This window comes from Triturus cristatus, chromosome 2_1 (genome assembly GCF_964204655.1).
Source record: "Triturus cristatus chromosome 2_1, aTriCri1.1, whole genome shotgun sequence".
NCBI lineage: Eukaryota > Metazoa > Chordata > Amphibia > Caudata > Salamandridae > Triturus > Triturus cristatus.
The window spans coordinates 788983775-789008438 of NC_140581.1; positions in this window are offsets into that span (position 1 = coordinate 788983775).

Here is a 24664-nt window from a genome sequence, read left to right on the forward strand (position 1 = left end):
GATATGTCACACATTTGCCATAAATTCTGAATGTTAGCACTCTAGTAGCTCATTAGATCACTGTAGTAGAGCAACTGCTCACCACGGAAGTCTACTGCTGGTATTAAAAGTGCATGTTTCAGTCTGCATATCAGCCTGAGTGGAGTGCGCATGAATGTTTCATGCCTGCGACTGCCGGCCAGCCAAACATTCATGCACACTTACAAAGTGTGCTCACCACTCCTGCAGCCCCACCCTGCCCTGCAAAGCTGATGCAGCAGGAACAAATAAAATGATAATGCCTTTGAGTTATTATCAGTTTATTTTTCCTTTATTTCACAGCAGAAAAGCAGTGGGGTGACGCTCCTCCACCTTAGCGGAGGAGCCGCCACTGAATAAGGGTATAAAATATCAGGAACCTACACATAAAAGAGGGGTTTAGTTCAAGAGGTGTCAATAGAATTACAACCATTGCATATTAAAAAGAATGAAACAAGGTGATCAGCTTAATGTACCAAGGCGGGTCAGTACCTTCCTGCAGAACATCCACCTCGCACCCAGAAACTTGGCTATTGGGATAGCAAGCATTGGACTGCTGTCTGAGCTCAGGATGCGAAGGGCAGCAGAATGGCTACAAACACCCAAGCGCCTGCAAACAGTAGCTAGCCAAGTTTTGTGGAGGTTGGCATAAACTGGGCAGGCAAAGAATACATGCACAACACTCTATGCTGTAGGAAGACAGATGGGGCATGCATCCATAGCCCCACCTGATCACTTAGTTGAAAATGCTCCCAGCGGAAGAGTGCCCGTCTAAACTGGAAGTATAACTTCCTTTCTATAAAGACAGCCACCTTGTCCCAGTATGGCTCATAATTACTCAAGGATTTAAATTCCAAGAAGTTACTGACAAATTTAGAAGATTCAGCCTTTTTAACGTCACTGGCTGCTAGTGGTGCCCAATAGGACGACTTTAGGGAGTCTACAGACGGAAAGCTGGCAGTAAGTAGCAGGGTGTTCCCAAATATCTGACAGCCCAAGAATCCAAAGCGACTCTCTAATGTTCAAAAACCAAGGAACTTTGTGGAATCGGTCAATGTCCAGTACACCCTTAAGAGGTGTTGCATAGTGCACAGGTTCCGGGGTGATGTATAGCTGTGCCAATATAAGAGAGGGCGTAACCTGGCTTTACCAACTAGACTTCTTAATCCCATGTCCAGGTGAAGTGGATGCAAGGGGGTGTTGGGGGAGTGAGCCTAAATTGTGTAAAAAATTATTTTCAGCGCTATCAAGCTGCTCAAAGTTAGAAAAGCCCAATATCTTCGCCCCATACAAAATGGACCCCAAAACCTTGGCCTCATATATGCGACAATTAAATCAATTTTTACTTGAGGAACAGAGCTTTATTACCCCCAGCTAAGAGGCTGGCATCCAGCATTAGATGGTTAGTTGTAGAAATATAAAAATCCGGTCTCTTTTATTTCTGTATGTAACATACTCACGTACGATCGTGGGGGTGAAGATCTCTTTACAGTGCAACCATAACGCAATGACATCACGAACAATAGAGGTAACCGAGATATATCCCATCCTTTCACATTCAATCTGGGACCCAACAATAGGGGGAAAAGAAAACTCGTGGAAGCGGCGACAAAGTCAGGGAAGGGGAAAAGAGAGGAATCGTGGATCACAGGGTAAAGGGAAAGAGACATTAGAGCAAGGTGAAGATATTTGGACAGGAATAATACATGTATAGGTAATGGTTGAATTGGTTAGTTTTCTGTTTTGTCTGAACAAGAGGAGATCGTCTTGATATTATAATTTAGAAATGCGTTTGTGGTGTCGCTTCATGGAGGCTTTTTACATATTTTTAAATATTTTTAAAAGAAATATTTGCCAATGTGTGAAAAGGACAAGCCATTCAGGGATTATAACTTTTTCTTTTAGAACTCTTTTGGCTGTGGTCATTGCTTTTCCAGAATCAATACGAGTCGCAGCAGTTTGGAAGTTCATTTAGTATACTGCTCATCAGAAGCAACACCTCAAAAGTAATTTGTCGCACAAGTTGGCTAGCTGATTGAAATTTGTGATTTAAACCAGTCTGCATTATTCTTTCATATGGATTTCACAATAAAAACTCTATCTCAAGCCTCTAATCCGCCTTTATACCTTTCATTACTTTTCCGATTTTCAGTAACTTTTTTACTGTCAATTTCCCAGCAAAGCTAAAGCTGAAATTGAACAACTTCGCACATTTGGTGTTTTATTGTCCATGTGATGTTTTGTTACTAGTAATAGCAAATGCACTTTTTCACATAGTGTATGTAGCTTAGAACAAACTCGGTTCTGCATCACTCTTATAAAAATATCATCTGGTGTTATAGTGACGATGTTAAATTAACACCTAGCTAGTGTTTCTTGGTTAACAGCACATATCAAACGCAATACATTATACAGGATATGCTCCTTGTGCTAATTGCTTTGCTCCCCGAATGCCTTAAAGATAGTATTTAATCAAAAGCACCTCAACGCCTAATCTTCACAAGTTGAGTTGAAATCACACTTCAAATGAATATGTTTGACAGTGCCACAAAATCTCGAAAAATATTGTCACGTGACTCATACTTGGTACTTTGTGAATCCGTTTGGCAGACGTCTTAAGAAACTCAACACATAGAAAAAACTAATTTTTCAAAAAGCCGAATTTAGATAAACTGTCTTGGTTGCAAACACCTCTGAAGATGTAAATAAATGGGTGCAGGTCGGAAGTCAGGGAAAGGGGTTAGGGATGATGGGAGAGGTTGTTGCCTGTTAGGCGGAACCTTTACATATTCCCGCTGCGTCTTTAAAGAGATGCGGGGGGGGGGGTGGGGGGCTGTCCTGGCTGCAATACAGCCCTTTCCCAACACAATTTTACTGGCAGATCTGGCGCTCCTGCAAAACCTGGGTACAGGAACACCGCACCTTTTACCATTATGCAGAGTGGACTCCTATACAGAACACAGTATACTCGAGGCCCATGCAAGTAATGTTATCCTATAATGAGCGAATCTGCATTTCAGTCCTGGCAGTTGTACATCTTCAGAACAGCCTGGATATCTAGATGTGTCCGCTTTTATGAAATATCCTTTCATCATGAGAAAATTGCATTCCGGCGAATTTGTAATGCACCAGCTGGGTATGAGAGCGGAGTGAGCCTGAGTGGAATGAAAACCTCTATGTGAAAGCAGCTAGCCATACGTTGATGTCTATTTTTGAAACGAACAAAAACGGTGAAAAAATATCTACATATGATAAAAATAAAAAGTCGTTTATTCCGGCGATTCTCACGTAACATTTACTGGAACATTGATAATTGCTTAGCAATTAGTGGGCAGAGGAGTGACATCGGGCAAATAAAGGCTAGTCTCGAGAAAAGCGGCACATGCCCTACCAGTACCACCCAAGATTTCGAATGACAATGATCATAACTGTATAAATTTGGTACCACAAAACTGTCCCACGGACTCACAGAATTAAAACCTACGTAATCGGCACTCCAGCAGGAAAAGATGAGACCTACACTCAACCCTAATTAAAGGCTTTCTCTCCATGGAAGATTTAATTCAGCTAAACAACATGACATTGTACAACTCGAGGCAGCTTACTTATGCAATAGTTTAAAAAAAATAAACCCTCACACAAATGCGAATATATTTCCCCCTGGAATAGTATGAAAGCCTTGTTATAAGGTTGCATAATGGGAATACAGGGCACACGCATATTTGCTACTTTTTCAATAATTGTCAACTTCGTCTCTTCCAGAGAATGATAAAAAAAATCCCTCTATCACCAAGACATCTTGAGACAGCAGCAGCACGTAGGGGAGAAATGACCCTCTCAGCTCAAGTCAGTGGAGAGGCCCCTCCCCTAAACCCCAGCAATGTTGGGGTTAGTTGCGTCTACATTCCCACTACGTATTCAGATTCACTTTTGCCCATGGGAGTAGTTAATCTCTGATCTTACCCAGAGTAGCAAGGATGTTTACCAAGTGCTAAAAACCATCAGTGCCCTGTAATGCTCACTCACAATCCCTGTGAGTGGATTAGTTCATTCATACTTCTTACACTACACATGAGTAAAGCTCAATGCGGTGTAAATTCATTTGTGTAGTATATAGCTTGAATTTAACCTTATTATGCAAGCCATTAGGGCACTTACGTCCAACTTGGGTACGTATAAGTGGGCTAGACTCTGTCGAGATGGAAATGCGCCCTGCATGGTGTACAGTTGAGTGCCCGACTAAGAGTAGCAGATATCCTGTTTTTTTTATTTTTGGCAGCCGTCTCAGTTTAGTCTAGCATGTGAGCAAAGGCCTAAGCCTGTTCCGTGATGTGAGTGCAGTCCTGAACGTGTCCTAGTCCCAGAGGGGCGCACTAAGTGCTCTCTGTAGTGGAAGTGGACTACTGCTCTATTACTTACCGGTAATCTTCATTACTCCGTGTCCCGTTGTCATCATCCCATTCATTTACAAAGTGGAGATAACCATCTCCCAACAGAAAAAAAGACCAGAGGCATGCTGTGACCCTAAAACTGCCCCTCCCACCGGGAGTACATAAGCAGTAGTTACCCAGTATCCCGCCTGTACAACCAAGCCCAAAAAATAAATGCCGGCCGTCCGGGAGGGAGGGAGGGGCGTATGAATGGGAAGAGGACAACGGGACCCGGAGTAAAGAAGATTACCGGTAAGTAATAGAGCATTACCCTCAGGTCCCTTATGTCCTCGTCCCATTCATTTACAAAGTGGAGAATACCAACGCAGCAACCCAAGGGAGCACCGAGACGGAGGGAAGGGGGGACCGCAGGAAGCAACCGCCCAGCAACCCAGAACAGGATAGCAGGGACTAAACAAGGACCGGAGACAACCAAGAAAAAACAGACGACCAGGGCCACAACGAGGAGGCCGCCAACCAGAGAAACAGGAGACAGGGCAACCAGGCCAAAGGGACACGGCCAAGGGACCCACCAGACAAGCCTGCCCAGCCCAGAACCACCAGGAAGGCACAAAGGACCCGGCAGCCGCACAGACACCGAGCAAACCCCGACCGCCCTGGAGAAGGTCAAAGAAAGAAGCCCAGTCCGGCCAACAGGGCGCAGGCACAAGCACCCAGACCAGGGGTCTCCAATGAGTAGCTCGGGAGCTACTGGTAGCTCGCCAGTACCCTGAAAGTAGCTCTCAGAGTTGAAGACAAGTCAAGACAATCTCAGAGAGTCTATGCATATTAAAGAAGGCAGCACCGCTCATCTCAAAACACTTAGAGTGAAAGCCAACCTAACCAATAGCAGACCCTTTTAATAACACTCAAACACTAAGTGAGTTGGGTTACGGGTCTGCCACATGACCGTCTGCATCCACTCAAACTCTAAATCTCAAGGAGATCGGCAAAGTTATACGCCCTGCTCTTTCAGTCCCAGCACATATGTGAACAATGCACTATGAAAGAATGACAGTAGTAATCAGTGCTGACCCACCAAAGTGTAGGACTGTAGGAGCCGGAGAGAAAATTTATTAGGAGCATGATCAACCCAAGAGCTGAGAGGAGCAGTGTATGGATCCAAAGCAAATAAAAAATAATAGCCTCATCTGCATTTCTTTAGGTGTCGTCTGTCTGACATGGTGTCGCTCCCTAATAAACAGTGTTGTTTCCTGGAAGCTACGTCTAGAGTCAAGGACCGTCAAATGTGTATGCTGGGTTGCATCATAAGGGTTTTTATCTTTGGTGCAATTGTTTCTGTTCATGGCATAATAGTGCCCATGCTGTAATAATGGTCATCCTTGACTATTACGGGTATTTTTAGTGTAGTTTTCCAATACCGGCTGCCATCATTGACATATTGACTGGCCTACTTTTAGCCACCCCTGACAAAATGATGACTGTTTCTTGCATAAAAATAGCCATATCTGATATAGGTTGGGCATCCTGGATGTTATGGCGCCCATCCTTGGTACGTTGACCCTGGTATAACAGTGGGCATTATTTGCATAACAAAAGCATACTTGGTGCTATGGTGAAAATCCATTACCTATGCACTTTACCTGAGCACTTTAAGCAGAATCTGTCTATGTGAGGCATTTTTACATGATAGTACTGATATTTGTGGATTGTGTGTTTTCTAAAATTGAAAAATGATATGTTAATGGCAAATATGTTTTATAGAAAAGATTTTTATTCTGGAAACCGAGTTTGTTTGCCCAAAATGGAAAGTGGTATTTGATTAAAAAAAAAGATGTGTATGTTCAGTAGCTAATATGCTGACGAAGACAAAATATTTTATTTCTAAAACACATTTAAAGTTGATAGCCTAATGCTAGTTCAAGCTGAGTTGGGGGGGACTTACTGCCCTAGTTCTGTCCTCTGTGCCGCAGAGCATTTGATAATTTGAATGTAACTTCATTAGTGAGGGGGTGGCATTTAATAGTGAGAAATGCTTTCCTGCTATTTCTGCTGGTAACCTTATCTTGAATGCTTGGGTGATTACAACTGACAATCCTGCTTAGAGTGGTCATACTGTAATGTTAACACATGTTGCCACTACTTTACAGAGATAACATATGCTAGTAGCTCGACAGGACTTTCCTTGAGCAGAAGTAGCTCTCAACACAGAAAAGGTTGGAGACGCCTGATCCAAACCAACAAGGAAGGAGGTAAGCAAAGGCCAGAAACCGGCACACTCCACCAAACCGAACGACCCAGCCCCCAGAGAGCTCAGAGGAGAAAGCCAACCAAACCCCGCAGAGGAGGCCAGGACCCGGGAAAGAAAAGCCAGCACCACCAGGGCCACCAAACAACAACCACCAAGCACCCAGCTCAGAGGGAGGAGCCCCAGCAAGAGCCTGGGAGCGGAACAGGAGCCAGACCCAAACCAAACCGAAAAGGACAGGGAAGGAGACAGAGACCCGAAACCCCAGGAGGCCAAAAGTCCCACAGGCAAGGAGGCCGCCAACCAAACCAGGAAGGCCAAAAAACCCAGAACAGCCGGAGCAGAGGAGGCCAACCCAAAAGACAACAGGCCAAAGATGCTCCCAGAAAGAACCAGCCGACAGCAGACCAAAGAACAGAGAGGCCAACAACCCGGAACCGAACAGGCACCGCAAGGGCAGGGACAGAGCCACCGGCCACAGCCACGAAAACCCCCAACCCCAAGGGGAGGGAAAACAAGGCAGAGCGCAAGCACAGGGCAACCGGGAACCCTCGGCAGCCCCCAAACCAGGAAACAACCAGGCACAAACCCACTGAACCACAGAGGGTAGACAAAAACAGAAGCCAACAAGGCGGAGGACCGCACAGGCTCCCAACACCCAGGCCAAGCCTGCATCAAGGGCAGGAGCAGCTGAAAAGGCCCCAGGGTGCACAACACCCAGACCAGAAACCCACCAGGCCCGACCCCAGCCAGTGCCGAAGAGGAGCCAAGAAATAGCAAAAACCAGGGCAACAAACGCACAAGGAACCAGGAAGCCAGGACCGGAGCTAAGCAACCCGCCGAAGCAGGAGGACCCCCCAGGCCCAACCAACCCCTGGAAGAAGCCCACGCAGTGCCCAGGGCAAAGCAAAGGGCAGGGAGGGCAACAGAGATCCCCAGTACACTACCGCCAGACCACACAGAAGGCCGGAAGAAAAACAAACACAGGAAACTGCCAAAACGGAAATCGGAGGAAGCAGAGAAGGCAGAGGGCCAAGCAGCAGCAGACCCCGGACAACCTGCAGCCAGGAGGGAGGACCCCACAGGCAAGAGGAACCCCACAGAACCGCACCCCAACCAAAGAAGGGGGGCACCCAAACTGACACTCACCAGGAACAGCGCCCGGGCAAGCAAGGGAAAAACAGGAGCGAGCCAGAACACCGGAACCAGGAAGAACCAGGAAAGCCCAGCAAAACACTGTCCCCAGAGCCGGCCGAGAAGGGACGACACAGCCAGCAAGACAAGGAGGCACATCCAGAGGCCACGCTGAACCAGCAGGAAGCCGGCAGACCCGGAGCAACAGGAGGCAACCCCGGACACGCCAACCCAGAAGCACCAAAGACCTGACAAGGGAACCGCAGCCCAGGAGACAACAGGGTGATCAACGAAAAAGGAGCACCGGGGCAACGGGGAAACCCGAAGCCCAACAGCATCCAACGGAACCCCAAGGACCAGGAAGAAACACGGACACCCAACCAGAGGCGAACCAAGCCCAGGAAGAGAACCGCCAGCAGGAGCAGGCCCAGAAGAACCCACCAGGACACAGCCCGAAACCAAGAGTGCGCCCCGCCAGGACACCGAGAGAGAGCACAGGCAAGGACACAGGGCCAAAAAAAAAGTCGACCAACAGACGCCCAAAACCAGCAGAATCCAGAAAGCCCCAGAAGACCAAAAGGGGGGGAAACGGGTGCCAAGCCAAGGACACGGCAGCAGAGAAAGAGAGCCAGGCCCAAACAGCAGCGGCACGAACCCCAGGGACCCAAAAGGCGAACCACCACGGGAAACACACCCCGGGGGGATGCAAAGAAAAGGGAGAGCAGGGCCCAACCACACCAGCCTGAGAAGCCGACAGCCACAGGCGCCCCCAGGCGGCACCAACCAGGAACAAACCAGGCCCGACCAAGCGGAACCTCAGAGACCAGGCGAGAGCAGGCTCACCGGCAGAACCAGGAGGGGCGGCCAGGACCCACCGAAGGAAGCCAAAGGCAAGCCCAGGAAACAGAGCAGGGGTTGCCAGGAGCAACCAAAGATAACAGAACCCAGCACGGAAGAGGCAAGAAGCAGGAGACAGCAGCCAGCCATCCCCCCACAAAGCAACCCAAGCACACAGGAGGACCCGCAACACACACCGGGAGCCACAGACAGGTGCAAGGAGAACACAACAGCCGCAAAGGAGGCAGCAACAGGGAAAGAAGCCTCTCAGGAAACGCCAACCCTGGAACCCCAGGGAGGCCAGACCCCAGAATTGGACGACGGCATACAAAGACAAAGAACCCCTCCAAACCGGACCAAAGGCAGCGGGGGGCGAGCCAGGAAAGGAAGGGAACACCGCACTCCAACGGAAAGAAGGAGCAACCCCGAAGAGAGGCCGCAGAAGCCAGGAAGCACAGGCAACCAAAAGAGAGCCGAACCACCCAACGGGGACCGGAAGAAACAAGAGAACCCACGGCACATCCAAGCAGGGCACACACCAGTCGAACCGGACGCAAGCAGAGGAACAGAGCCCGCAGCACCGGCAAGGACCCCCGGGAAGGGTGGGCAGACCCAGGGACCCAGCCCACCCAAGGCCAGACCACAGCACCCGCACCAACAACACCCCGAGGAGCAGGACTGCGCGGGAACAGCTGAAAAGCAGGCAGACCCTGGAAGGACCAGGAGCCCAGGAGAGGGCAAGCACAAGCGAGCCCACGGAGCCCAAGAGAATACCACGGACCCTAGCTGCACCACCCAGGGAGGCCACGCACTGCAAAGGCAATGTGGCTACGAGCAACAAAGCACACAGGCAACCAGCGGAGCACAACACAGAAAGCTCAGAAGGTCAAAGGGCTGAGTGGACACGCCGGTACATGAACCGGCGACCACAAGAACCAACACAGGCCCCCGCAGGGGAGACAAGCCCACCGAGACAGCACACATGGTGAACCTAAACACCGGTAGCACCGCATACTCCATACGCCAGCCCAGCCTCCCGGAACACCCATGAGGGCAGTACCCAAGGTCGAGGAGCAGCACAAACAGGCAAGAACCCCAGCCCCGCAGTCAAACTCTTGAGGGCAGAAGTGGGGATGTAGCGCAGCGGCAGAGCGCATGCCTCGCATGCATGAGGCCCTGGGTTCAATCCCCAGCACCTCCAGGAGTCTCCGCCGCCCATCATGGCCATTTCCAGAGGCCAACCTGCCATCATCGGAACAGGGGCGGGCGGACCGGCACCACAAAAAAAAGTGGAGCCACCGGGCCAGGAACCAGGACCGGGCCACACACCACCGAGCACCTGACACCCCCAGCCCAGCAGAAGAGAGGGGGCCGGGAAGCAAGTGAGATGGGCACAGGAGAGCACGAAGCCCCGAGCGAAGCTGGCACACAGCACAGTGCCTCACGACACCGCGCTGCTCCAGCCTGAGCGTGGAAAGGAAGAAATGGAGCAGCCAGCAGCGAGCAGGAAGCGCCCAAAGGGACGATGGCACCCAGCAGCCAAGAGGCAGCGGCAGAACGCATGCCCCGCATGTAGAAGGCACCAAAACTGGCACCACCAGGAGGCACAGGAGCCTGTCACGGCAGGAATCAGAAGGCCAGCCCATCAGCAATCAAGGACGGCAGGCAGCAGCGACAGTCGGACACGGGGAAAAGGCTGGAAAGAAACACAAACCTTGCATCACCCAGAGGCAGCAGCAAATAGGAAACAGCCGCCAACAATGGGCACACCCGCAGGAGAAAGGAGGCAAAAACTGCTACGCGGGACTCACCCGGGGCAGGGACCAGACACCACCAGCAGCAAGGCCCCCCACCCCAAGAGGGGGAAGGCACGGAACTTAGCAAACGCGGCACGTCTCCCAACCTGTCCAGCCTCAGGAAGATGGGCACGTGACCCAGAAGCACCTGGGAGGCCACGCACCAGCCGCAAAGGGCCAGCAGGCCAGGCAGCTCACCCGCCAACACCGTCATGTCACCCAGCAAGCCCGGCAGGCCAGGGGACAGACCAGGAAAACCCACTCCTGCACAGCCAGGCAGCCGGGCAGGGGGAGGAAGAGCAGAATGCCACTCCAGCCCAGCAGGAGCAGCACCAGCACGCCACGTCCATTCTGTCGACAGACAGAAAAAAGAACAGGCGGGATACTGGGTACTGCTTATGTACTCCCGGTGGGAGGGGCAGTATTAGGGTCCCAGCATGCCTCTGTCTGGAGATGGTTATCTCCACTTTGTAAATTAATGGTAAGAGGACATAAGGGATCTGGGGATAATGTCTTTTCCACAGGTACGTGCCTGTGGCGCATTCGTCGCATTAGTGGCAGCATAATATGTTTTAGTCATCAATAGACTGCATCATAAAAGTGTTTCTGAAAAGCGCAGGGAAAGAATAGAAATTTCCTGTCTATGGTATTTGTATAAAATTGGGGCATCTTGTCTCACTTATTGTTCCACTTCCACCTTCTCTCTGAACAAGAAATGGGTTTTGAACAGAGAACCCAGAGGACTGCTGTGCAACCAGAACTGGTGCCTGCCAGTTAGCCAGCTTCCCAGAGATGAGGGGACATTACCTGGAGTCTGATGTGAACGAAGATCTTCCTTCTGGTACTTAAACACCTGGAGGTACCCTTCCTTGCTCGTGAAAAGAGGGAAGGAGCAAGCCAGAACTGCAGGAGGAAACAACTACCAGCTTGCACAAGAGCAGTTGACCCCAGAGCTAAGTGGTGACTCTCACAAATGTGGCCGATGTTGTCCTGGCTCAGAGTCCATCACCCTCATTGAAGAAGTTGAAGCATAGGATCTCTTACAACTATGCAATGGTGCTCAAGTGTACCCAAATGGACTCCATTCATTGCAGCTTCCAAGTGTACCTTCCTGTTACCAAGCATTTGGAACTTGACCCAGTGTGCCGAAAAGGACTTTGAAGTAGTTAGCCTGCAGCACTTGACCAACATGTGCCCGAGCTGATTACGCCACTGTAACTGAATCTGTCACCTCAAAGCACTTTCTCACTGCATGCCCGAGTGAACTGTGTCATAGCAACCCTTTGTTGGGCTGCCCGAGGTTCTCACTGGAAATATGGAAATGCATCGGATCAGATAGGGTCATGGCAGCTGGCACTATAAGTGCCTAGAAGTGGCCCAACTGTTGCCACTGAGACCAACAGCAGACTGCTTATCTATCTCAATCCCTAGGATGTATGACAAGCTCACCAAGCAGCATAAGTAAAAGAAGTTCCTGTCAAGACAATGGGCTTAAACTTTTAGCTGACTCACATGCGCCCAGGAATAGGCCCACTCTCCAAAGATAGCCTGCTCTGCTGCTGTCAGCCACATTCTGACTTCCCTATCTGGCCCCACATCTGCTCTAAAGATTTGGAGTTAGAGTGTCATCAACTCAAAGGCCGGAGCATCTTCCCTGAGTGGAGTAAGGACATGGACTGACATATGCTGTACCCTAGCCAAGGCTCAACAAGAGGACTTGCAATGTTTGAGAAACAGAAGACTGAGGCACTGGGCTCATGACTGTGCCATGGGGGGAGCTTTGCATCTGTGCCTAACACCCAAAGCAGATTTGCCCTATTGAATCCATAGAGAGGGTGAAGGTTGAGAGTGAGTGTTGTCGGAATCGCTACCCATGGTACAGCTGCCTTCTGCCAGAGACTCCGATTGCCTGCAAATTGTGGTGTGTAGTATTACATTTTAAAGTGTACTAAAGTACATGTCTTTTAGAAAGACTAGCACTGGGCTGACATTCAGTTTTTGTGCTGTTTGGTGTTTTTCTATGTGCTGAGCTTGTTTTCCCTCAACACTAACCCCATTAAGGAGCCTATAACTGCTTGCCATCATTAGCATTGCTTGTCAAGTGGTGAAGGGGATGTATTTGGCATAGTGTGCAGAGTTCTAGTAGGACAACTCTGGGATATCAAAGGCACCTGAATAGGCCGTGTCCTGTCCCCACACAAAGGGCTACCTACTCCTGGTAGTTAGTCTGTAGTCAGTCTGAAGCCAGGGCAGGGGAGGCAAGGTATTTGTGCAATTCAAAGGCATGCCTTTTGAAGTCTCCCCACTTCAAAGGCACCATTGGGTATAAAGATTGGACCTCAGACACCCCCTCAGTACACTTCTGGACCTGTGGGTACTCTGCCAGGAGCAGACTAAGGACTGTTGTGCTGCTGAAGGATTGCTACTCTGCTGGGCTCCACTCTGCTGGACTCCTGCTGTGCTGTGCTGATCTGCTACCTGCTGCCCTCTTGCCTGAGAGAGAAGGACTGGACCTGCATCACTTGACCCCAGAACCCAGAGTGACTCCAAAGGCTAATTGGCTGGCCTCCTGATCTGAAGCCGAGTCTAGGACATAACAGGCTTCCAACCCCTGCTTCTGGACTATGCCATCTGTCAGTCTACCCTGCTAAGTGGTGCCACCCCAGTCCTGGACTGCTGGAAGTGGGCCTAAGGTGCTTTCCAGCAGTAACAATGCATCTTCTCTGCTGAGTGATGCATCTCCTTGGCTGAGCACCAGATCCCCAAGTAGAACCAATGAATCACCACTACTGCGTGGATTAGACCCATCGCAACAAACTTGCATCACTGCTGAAACCCATATCTTTGGACCAATACAATGCATTCAGAACCACCACTGCTCAATGCTTTCTGCGGCGAAGGTCCTCATATCTCTTGTAGACGGCAGACTTGACAAGAAAAATCCTCATCGCAGCTTAACCGCTCATTGAAATCAATGCATTACCTCAGCTGCGCATCACATCCACAACACCGGTCTACGTGGGTCCCTGTAGCTGCCCACACTCCATCGCTGTTGGCCTAAACATATGACTTTGTCCCAGTCCAGCACAACCAGATATCCTCAGTAGCATTTTGTGCTTTTTGGCGCTGTTTCTCACTATAAACTTTAAACTTTAATAACTCAAGTTCCACTCATTGAGTTTGTTGTCTCTTTGATCTTGTTTCATTTATTAAAGTCAGATTTATCTTTCTAACAGAGCCAGGCCGACTGACTGGGTCTCTCCGGTCAGGAACGGGTATATGCATGAGAGTGTGTGCCCTTGGATTCCAATGTTGTGTAGGCATTGGATGAGTATGGGGTGTGAGACTGTGTCAAAAGCTGCAGAGAGATCCAGGAGGATGAGGGTCACCGTGCCTCCTCCATCCAGAGTAATGTGGATGTCATCTGTGGTGGTGATAAGGTAAATCGCCATGGTGTGGTTGGGTCTGAAACCAGACTGAGGGGTGTCGAGGAATTGGTGGTCATTGAGGTAAGCAAAACCAAAGGGGATGATGGACGGAGTGTTGAACATTGCAAGCACTCACCCCCAATCAACTGATCTGGGTTTAATCCATCATCATTCTTTAGCTCACTCCGCCACCCCAGTTCAGACATGGCAATATGCAAATCAGTCTGACCCTGAGGTATTCAATGAGGAGGCTGTTGAGGATTTTCTCTAAGACCTTGGCCAGGAATGTTATCAGAGAGATCTGTCTGCAGTTGGAGAGCATTGAAGGGTCAGCAGAGAGTTTCATCAGCAAAGGTGTTACAGTTGCATGTTTCCAAGCATCTTAGAAGGTAGCAGAAGAGAGGTAGAGACATTCAGAATGGGTGTGAGCCTGGCGCTGATCCAGGGAGACACCAATAAAACATTTTAGCTCACTCGCACATAATTATCATATGGATCTGATAGCTTAACAAACATATGTTGACTAAAACTATGGAACCCCAACCAGGAGACTGTGCAGCTAGTGGCAGGATGCTAGTCAGATGTTGAATGATGCACATAAAGTAAAAAACTACTAGGTAAGTGAGTGTTTATCATCCAAAGTGGACACATGACTTTGTAATAATTTCATAAGAGAATTGGCTGTTTCAGTATGCTTTTGACTACAGAGAGCATACAACTGTCATTTAAGTTTTTTGCTGCCTGTTTAGTGTGTTAGCTACCTGCGTTGTATCTGTCTTGTATGTGGGAAGTTCCTCCTGCTACTTATGTCTTAGGGGAAGCTGTACTTCTACTGTCCATCTTCTACCTTTGTTGTTTTGTGAAACGTGGTATGAAATGTTCCACTCGAGAAAAGACAAAACAGTTTGGAAGGCCAATGTTCGTATTAATGCATGGTGTCAATGAAAGGGTGAATCCTCACAAAATATATGAGCAGAGTCCGCCTTTGTTTTTTTGTGTGTGAAACAAGTAGATTTTGAAATAGACTATGTGACTTTCTAATATTTTAAAACCTACCTGACAATGAGCTCCATTTCATGTATAACGCCTTGGGCCAGTTGTGGCATTTTAGCCAACACCGATTTGCACTATGGGGCTTTGAACCAATAAAGAAATTGTTGTGGCAAAAATACAAACCCCATAGTGCAATATGCTCTCGGACGAAAAACGAGGAATGGCTGATATGTTAAAGAGCACTTGACAGACTTGTGAAGTGCTAAATACAATTTTGTTCATGACTTTCTGCCATTTTGTCTTGATTGTTAAGCAGCCTAGTAAGTAAGAGTCAGATGTGGCCTTTTAAATGCAAATAGGAGCATATTACTGCTACTGGGGTAACATCAGCACTCACTGGGAAAAACAACATGCTACAAAGACATTGTTTCCCAGAACAATGCGAGCAGCAGAGACATTATGAAGGGTAAAAAAACTGAGCTGACATCTCTGAGCGCCTACCTGTGACTCTGCCTTGAACTGGGGCAGCAGATGATGCAGATACTACTTTGCAAGGCCACTAGTGTTTAAAACAATGCCATAACGCAGCAGAAAACACACAGCAGAAAATCAATACAACATATCCCTAGAACAACACAATGAAACACATACAACTATGCATAAGTATGCTTGTCAAACATTACCCCCTCCACAAGTCTGCTTTTATAATATAGAGACAAAACAACAAACAGTGGCTGCACCAAGCTCCGCATCACTTACCACCAAGGACATGTGTGAGCCTCAGTCAAATATGTTTTTGGATCCGTCTCATATTATATATGAAACCATGTAGCCATTCTTTCCAGGCTCTAATTGGAACATTTTGAAAAAAAGCATTGGTCAAATCGGGCCATTGTGCTACCTGATATTCACGTGAATTATGCATCACTCAAAAGTAAAATGAATGTACAGCAGAAAGCAACGAATCTGTAGGTTATAAACGAGCATGATCTCGGAAAGCCTAAAAATAGTGGTGTATTCACAAAGTATGCCTCTGGCTCTCGAGCCAGTTGACAGCCGTGATAAGCAGTGCCCGTCCTTCTGCCAATCTACACCTGTCATGCTCGCTCCCAACGGAGGACCCCACTGCCTTACAAGGCTCCAGGGACCGCGTTCTTCTTCCCTGACTAGAGAGTGAATTCCACGAGCAAAGAAAAATACAGCGTGTATGTATTGCATTTTTGCAAATCTAAGCATTCCCTGCTTATCTATGGTTATTTATTTCAATCTTTTCCTACGCAGTTTAGCTCTCTAAATATTTCTGTATATTTTCGTAGGCAGGCAAATGTACACTCTAAACACAAGACCAATGAACCCATGGATTTGCTGTTCGGCGATCCTCATGTTTTTTGTAATATAAAACAGATACATTGTAAAATATAATAAAGATCCAATCATAATTTTGAATTCGTTATTTTTTTCTAGTAGGCCAGTCCTAATCGGAATAAATCAGACTGTTTTGAAAAGATAAGGTATGTATATGTATTTATTTTGCAAACGACATTATTTTGTAATATTTTCTGCAGTAGCTTGAAAGTCTCTCTGAACTTTAAACTCTTTGCAGGTAGATGATCAACATGACATTTTTGTCTACATCTGCAGACAAGGGGCGTTTATGCTGTGACATAAAATCTAACTTTGCACGTTTGACAGCTATTGGTAATTTCTTGGCCTCGTCTATGCTTTTTGTTCACTGTGTCACTACTGTGCCACTATGGTCAGGGACCAACTATATACAAATCAGTCTTGGACCTGCTCTATTAGAAGGAGTCCAGCTCATACTCCCATAACATTTTTACATGTATGATTTTAATATAATTCTAACTAAATTATTTAAAAAAATTACAATATAAATTGAGACACAAAAATTAAACTGTATTTAAAATGTAGTTACATTTTGTGTATATGCATAGTTAATGCCTGTATATATTGTATTCATTTTTAAATACAATTATTTTTATAAATTCATGTATGCATCTTTGAAAATAATATTTATGTTTCATTTAAAAATGTTGAAATTTCTATTTAAAGTTTCTGAAAATTAAAATTGTGTAGTTTAAAATCCGTGTTCCTTCATAAGGTTATGGAACTCAGATGTGACTTGCAATAGCTTTATCATGTACAGCAGGGGGTACTTTGGCCTGGATAATATATGGTAACACCATCACCTTTCCCAGAAATGACTTCAAATTTTGGTGTGTAGCTCTTTCATATGAAAGTGAGAGTATGTTTGTAAACATGAAGAATAAAAATAGAACCTCTGGTGCAAAATCAAGCACATCAAAAACCTGCTAGACATTTGTTGCCGCAAAGATATTAGAAAAAATTCAATACAAGTCAGTGTTAAAACAAAAAAAAAGCTGTAGTAGCTTGGAATGTGTAGAAACAAACAGAAATAATCTAACTTTTCTATAATTATCTAAGAAATGCAAATTTATCACATTTCTTCAGTTAGCCACTGTAAGCTAGAAAAATAGATAAGAAGAAAGAAAAGCAACATTTAATTTTCGTTGCTTTAATCGGCTGCGTCGTAACCTTACCTGTCTTTTACCGTGTCTGCTAGCTCTGGCAGCAACCATTGTGACATCACAACTAGACTGCAATAGCGTATTACAATTGAGTTCTGATGTCTTTTCTTTATAATCATCGACTGGGTATGCCACAAGTGACCAATTATAAAGAAATTAGAGACAGGGATTAGAGAATCTCATGCATTTCATCAGGGTTCTCCAAAGTTGGTCTAAATAAGGATATGCTAAAAATCCGGCATGAATCTGTCACTCCAGGACCGACTTTGGAAGACCCCGCATTATATTGTGGTATGTTTCGGATTTTAGAGTATTTAGCTAAATTGTAACTATTTATTGTAATTAATATGTTTTGCTTTTTTTAGTTTTAATGATTTGTTTAATGACATATAGTATTACGGTTATATTAAATCCAAACCCTTTAGGGTCCAACACCTTCCCAAAAATGGTTCAGATTGGAGTGGGAAAAATAAATATGACTCTTTTAGTGTCCCCTAAAGTAGTTTAGATCGGTGTGGGAATAGTAAATCTTACCCCAGTAGCACCTAACATCTTCCCCAAAAGGAAATGGATTGTATATTGCAGCTCTGCATAGTGTGTAGCGTTTTTTGTCAATAAGGAAAATAGTTTAGATTCAAGTGGAAATAATAAATCCGATCCCTTTTGTGTCCAACACCTTCTCCAAAATTCCAACTATTTATTGTCCACGACCTTCCTCAAAATGGATTAGTTTGGAATGGGAATATCAAATCTGACCTATTTAGGGCCTGATTATAAGTTTGGTGGTCCGATCGCCCAAACACTGTGGCCGCAGCCACAAGAAGACCGCTGTGCAGGCAGTCTTCTGACTGCCATATTATGAGTTGACCACGGGGCCTGTGGTGTGGTGCGGCGGTGGGAAATGGTTTTCCATATCTATCGATGCCTGTGTGTACATTTCGACTACACATGTGTCGAATGTACACATATGCATGCTACATGTGGAAAGATTTCACCTACCCATTGCTGGTGTCTGGCCTATATATGGCTAGTCCAGGCAATGAGTATATGGTACAAAATGGACTTACCTGTATTTCACTACAAACAAAGGTCAGGTTCTTCAAGGTGAAGATGCTGCTGTGAAGGAGGGACCTAGAGAAATCCATGTCAAACTCTGATGGGTAGAACAGGAGAGGGGTGAGTATGCACCCCAAATCCTTTGTTTCTGCTGACTCAAAGCTTACGGTCTGACCGCCGCTGTTGGCTCATTGGAAAGCCAACTTGCAATACACAGGGTGGTAAATGTCCTCTGTACCACCCTATGGCAGCTGCTTTTCCCCCGACTGGCAGTCGGTGATGTGCTGGCGGTGTTGGTGGTTCAGCTGCAGTCTTTGCAATAGCAATCCGCCATCTCATAATACAGCGGTGGGACCAGGTAGTTTGCGGCAGTCGGACCACAACCACAGGTATGGCCGCTCATGCATTGCCAAATTCGTAATAAGGCCCTTAGTGTCCAACACAATCCTCAATATGGTTTAGATTAGAGTGGGAATATTAAATCTGACCCCTTTAGAGTCCAACACCTTCCCCAAAATAGTATAGTTTGGAGTGGAAATAATAACTGTGACCCTTTTAGTGCGCACCACCTTTTTCAAGTGGTTTAGAGTGGAGTAGTAGTAAATCTACCCCTTTGATGCCTAACACCTTCCCAAAAATGAAATGAATTGTAGTTTGTAGTTGTCTAGAGTGTGTATTTTCTTTAACTCGTAATAAGGAATACACGTCAATGTTTGTGCATGTTTTGTATGTAAGTATTTCATGTATATTTGTTTTAAAATTCTTCCATAAATGCTACATAATTATATTTCATGCATGTATTTGGTATACATTTCATATTGTATTCTTGCATTTTTAGAATGCATTTTTAGTGTACATTATTTAGTACTACTTATTTTATAATTATTTTATAATACTCTTTAGTATATGCTTTACATATACATTTATATATGTTCAATACATTGTTTAACACTTTTAAACATTGTTACAAAATTTTTACATATATTTGTACACTAGTTAATGATTACTATGACATTTCTGTAGGAAAATATATATTTTTTATTTTCATTCAGCAGCCATTTTTTTTACTGCTGTCTGCATTTATTAGTCTATTGGTGTCATCTTTAGGTGGATTTTATGTTTGTCATTCATGATTCCCTATTACTGTTCGATGGACAAGGTAAGAGCCTTTTAAAAAAAAATTATTTAGGTTTTTTGGGATGGGGATTGGGTAGGTAAAGTTAGTGTGTGTCAAGGTGTTAATTCTGTTTGTCAATATTGTTTAGTGGTAGTTTGTGTTTCATTACTATGTAGTGTAGTGCGGTACACCTAACATTATTTTGTCAGTAGTATGAATGTATTGTAGATATTGTCATGTGTCATGCTATTTTTGCAGAGTTGTAAGGTTGTGTTTGTATTTTATTTGGAATATGTGTATTGTGAGGATGGGTATGTCATTTGTATTTACTTTTTTGGAAAACAGAGTGCAACGTTTGCACCTATGTGTAAAGTTTTTTAAAAAAAAAAAGGCAATTCCTTTGGTTTGATTAAACCAATAATATTTTTCAATTTCATTAGATTTTTCGGGTTTTCTGGAGAAATTTTTGCTTTGGATTTTTCAGATTTTTGATGGTTGCTATTGACTGGTAAATTAGTTTAGTGAATTATTTAGAAGAATTCATTTCTTACATTTTTGGAGGTTTCTTTTCTTGTTTACTGTTTGGTTGTTGCATTTTTTGGAAGTGGAGGTGGATTAAGAATGTCAGCTATACCACTGTTTGTAAAATACTATTATTTATTTTTGTGTGGGAAATGTTATATTTTATTGTGTATATTCATTTTGCTTTTGCTGCAATTGAAATGTTTCATAACATGTGTAGGAGACTGAGTTACTGGCTGAGGGGGGATGTAACCCTTCTCAAGCAGCAGCCTCAATGCTTGTAAGGGTTAAGTCACAAGCAAACCTGAAATTAACCTTTGCTTAATCCTCTGGTAGCTTGGAACAAAGCAGTCTGACTAAACTTAGAGGCATTGTGTAAAGTATTTATGCAGCACTTAAAAAATGAATGAATCAATCAATCAATCAGCATTTATATGGCGCTGCTAATCACCCAAAAATGTATCCAGGCGCTTGCAGGTCCTGGATGATTCATTCGAACACCAGGTCTTGAGGGTTCTTTAGAACTCCAGAAGAGAGGTGATGATTCTGAGCTGCATGGGGAGGCTGTCCTAGATCCTGTGATGTAGGAAAAGGAACACCCTCCACTTCTGCATCAGAAGATGAGAGGCATGTGGGCAAGTGATAGTGAGGTGGAGCATAATCTCAACGGTAGGTGAAAGTTCAGGCGGTGCTTAATATAGGTGCTCCTTAGTTGTGCAGAGCCTTGAGTCCGTGGGTCAGCAGTGTGAATTGGCATCTCTTCTGTATGGCGAGCCAGTGAATAAAATAAAAACACAGCACAAGAAAAATATCACAAAAATTTATAGAAATAGAGTAAATTAAATGAAGAACTTGAGATGAAAATGAAAAAAGTTTAATCGGTAGAAGCAGCGATATTCAATGCTAAGTCAAAATAGAGCCAAGAAGAACAAAGCGTCACCTGTGATCATCTGGCCATGCTAGAGCAGGACAAAGTCACAAGTTCAGGCTGATTGCGATGGAGAGCAGGCCAGATATAGGGATCATGTTAGGCCAGCTGAACAAAGTACCCTAAATCCTGGTTTTTGGAGTATTGTGAGATCGTGTGTTGAAGATGCGTCATGCAGTGGCAATTCCGTGGATCTGCAGAGCTGAGAAGTGTTGTCCTACATCACCTTTGAGGATGCCATTGGTGAGGGGTTTGCGATGCAAAGTCTTGCATTGAAGATGCATTGTGCACCCTCGGATCTGAAGTAGCTGTGATGTGGAATCCTACTTTGTCACCGAGGATGCCGTAGATGAGGGACTTGCTATGCGAAGGCCTGTGTGAGGATGCGTTGTGCAGCAGTGGTTCTGAGGAGACTGCAGTCTACAATGTGAATTTCGGCATCAGGGATGTGATGTGCTTCGATAATTTTGTTGCGGCTGCGGGGATCTGCGCCGTACTGCATAATTTCTGCTAACAGGACCACAGCTGGGCCGGCAGAGCACCTTCAGGCCTGCTTCCAAGGGTTCACGGTTCACGGTTGGGGTGGCACTACTCGGGGGGCAAGACTCACAGCAGGTAGGAGCCTTTTCTGTTTCTGAGTCTCTGATCAGAAGGCCAACCAACTAGCCCTTGGAGTCACACTAGTGGTCCTGGAGTCAAGGCACAGGTCCAGTCCTTTTTACTGAAGCAGTAGGGCAGCAGGGCAGCAGGCGAGCAGAGTAGCAGTCCTTCTTGCAGAGCAGCACATCAATCTTTCTGAGACTTCCACTGGTCAAGAGGTGTACTGAAGAATTGGGGCCTGGCGTCCACTATTTCTACCTTATACCCACTTTAAAGTACGAGATGTTTAAAATATCCTGCTTTTCTGCCCTGGCCCCAGCTTGTCTTGGGTCACAAAAAACTAAGAATACAGACAGCAGGCACAAAATGGTTGGGACAAGAAAATGTGGTCCGACTTTTCCATTCAAGAGGATTTTAAATTACAATCCTGTGGACACCATACTCACCATTCCTACATGCACCTAATTCAAAGTTATCACTTAATACATGTAATAAGTTAACCTAATGTTATTGTATGGGGGAGGCAGTCCACGCAGTAGTGAAAAACTAATTTAAGAGTCAATTTAAGAATATTTAAAAGCCAGAAGTACATGTCCAAACTTTTAAATACACTATACCCTGCCCTATGGGGCTGTTCAGGGATTACCCTAAAGTTGACTGATATGTAGTAAAAAAGGAAGGGTTAGACCTGGTAAAAGGTTTATTTTGCCAGGTAGAAATGGCAGTTTAAAACTCCACGCAAAGACTGGAATGACAGGCCTGAAACATTTTTAAAAGGCTACTTATGTGGGTGGCACAATAAGTGCATGTAGTACCACTTTACTTGGGACTCACAAGCAAGTTAAATGTGCCAATTGGGTGTTAGCCAATTTTACCATGTTTAAAGGAGAGACCACAGTTACTTGTTGTTAGTAGTGTTGTTCTTTTTGGGGACTTTCCATGAATTTGTATAGTGTTGGCTGGATTCTTCTTAGTGTGGCTTGAAAGACATTGTGCCATCCTTGCACTGCGATGTTGGCTTTGACTTGTTGAACCATGGTGTAGTTGTAGACGTTCCACAATGGTATTTGGATTTTGGGTTGACAAATGTGTTCACAACTGTGCAGTCTGCCAACCCAAGTATCTTCAAAGCAGTCCATTAGTAGACTTTGATTTTGTTTGTCTCTTTGGTACAATTGGAGAGTGTTTCGGCTTGTTGCAGTGGTTATCTATGTCTGTTACAGGTACATATGCAAGGGCTATTAATATTTCAATTTCAAACTGGCTGTTAGTTGCATATTTATGCTGAGGTTTCCAAATGCTGTGGTTAAAAAGGCAATAGCAGTCTTGCATGGATGTGTGTGGGTATAGTTTCAGATCTACTTCTATCATTACCTATTCAAAGTCTTTTAGGAGTTTGTGTTGAAAGTAGTTATTAGATGTTATTTTGATGTAATTTAAAATTTCTTATTAAGTTAGTTCCAAATATGATTATTCTTCTGTCAATATTGTGATTATAGGAGTGAGTAGGTGTTCTGCAATATGAACGTCTTGGTATCGTCTAGGGGCAGCAGGGTCAGACTTGAGGCTTTTTAGTACGTCATAACAACTGTTATAAAGTATGAATTGCTGGTACTGGACTTGTAATGTGGTCAGGTACTTTAGTGAGTATGTCTTGTAAAGTTTTAGTGGTGGAGTCATGGGAACTAGTGCTTGGCTATTTTAGATCTTCAAGCTCATGCCTTACTTCTATCTCTGCTACATTTGGGGAGTGGTTGTGTGCTCTGACGTTAATCACAATATCACTTTTCATTGTACCCCTCCCGTAACAAGCATTTGCATACTATTTAGGACATTCCAATTCACATTCTCTGTGCTTGTACTTTCTGGTATAAATATCCCATGTGCGAGTGCAAATATTTTCCCTTCTGTGATGTGATATTCGTGTCTCTTTCTGCCATTCTGCCTAAAAGTTGTATAATTTTAAAATGGATACTTTTGTAAAATATGTTAAATATGTTTTCTAACACAATGTAAACATATTTTCAAATGTTTTGCATTTTATGCTTACATATGTGCTGTTGCTTTACGTTGCTCTTGATTTTCTTTAATTCGTGTTTCATGTACTTGAGATTTGGTTCATGTGGGCTTTCCTTTTCTGTTGGTAAAACATTTTTTGTTTTATTTTATGTTAGAAATAGAGGGTTCGTTATTTTTTTGGGGGGGTATTTTTAAGTTTGATGTATAGGGCTTGCTTAATTTTTATAACTGATTTTATTTTACTTATGTTGAAAGTGCCTTTGTCCTGGTTTACGAGTGCAAAGTTTGAGGTTTTTGTATTTAATTAGTATGAAAGGGTTAATATGGATAATAATTGAGAGAGTTTAGAAATGTATTTAGACATTAAGGGGCATATTCATGATGGATTTGAGTCACCCTTGCACCATGCAAGGTGGTGCAAGGGCAACACAAAACCTAAGTCGGATTTATCAAGCCATGCAAGGCCAGGTTGCATGGCCCTGCACGGCTTGATAAATCCAGAGTCTCGCAAAACAGTACAAATTGCTGCATTGTGTTACTCTGCCCCTGAGAGGTGTTCCATAGGGGGAGCGTGGGTGTTCCCACACATTCACCCATGGATTGTGGTGCATTTTTAGATTTACCATTACTGATAAACCTGGGAATGCGTCAAAATGCTACATCTCCCCAGGGGAGGCGTAACGAGGAAAAGTATCTTTATTTCTCCTTGTTTTTCCTCTTTCTATGTGTGCTGCATTATGTAGCCCACATAGAAGGAGAAAAAATCCACAGAGGATTGTTTTTGTGCAGGAAGGTGTTTTTGGTTAAGTATCGGATGGCAATATTTTTCCATTCAGCTTTATTTTGACGTTTTGCTGAATTAATAATATTGTCTATGATATTCTGTCATGGAACCCATCACAGACCACATTCTAATATGTGTTCCTTCTCTTCACTAATTCCTGCTTGTCAGATCTTCCTCATAAAAAAAGGATTTAATCACATCTGCCACATTCAATCATACTATTCTA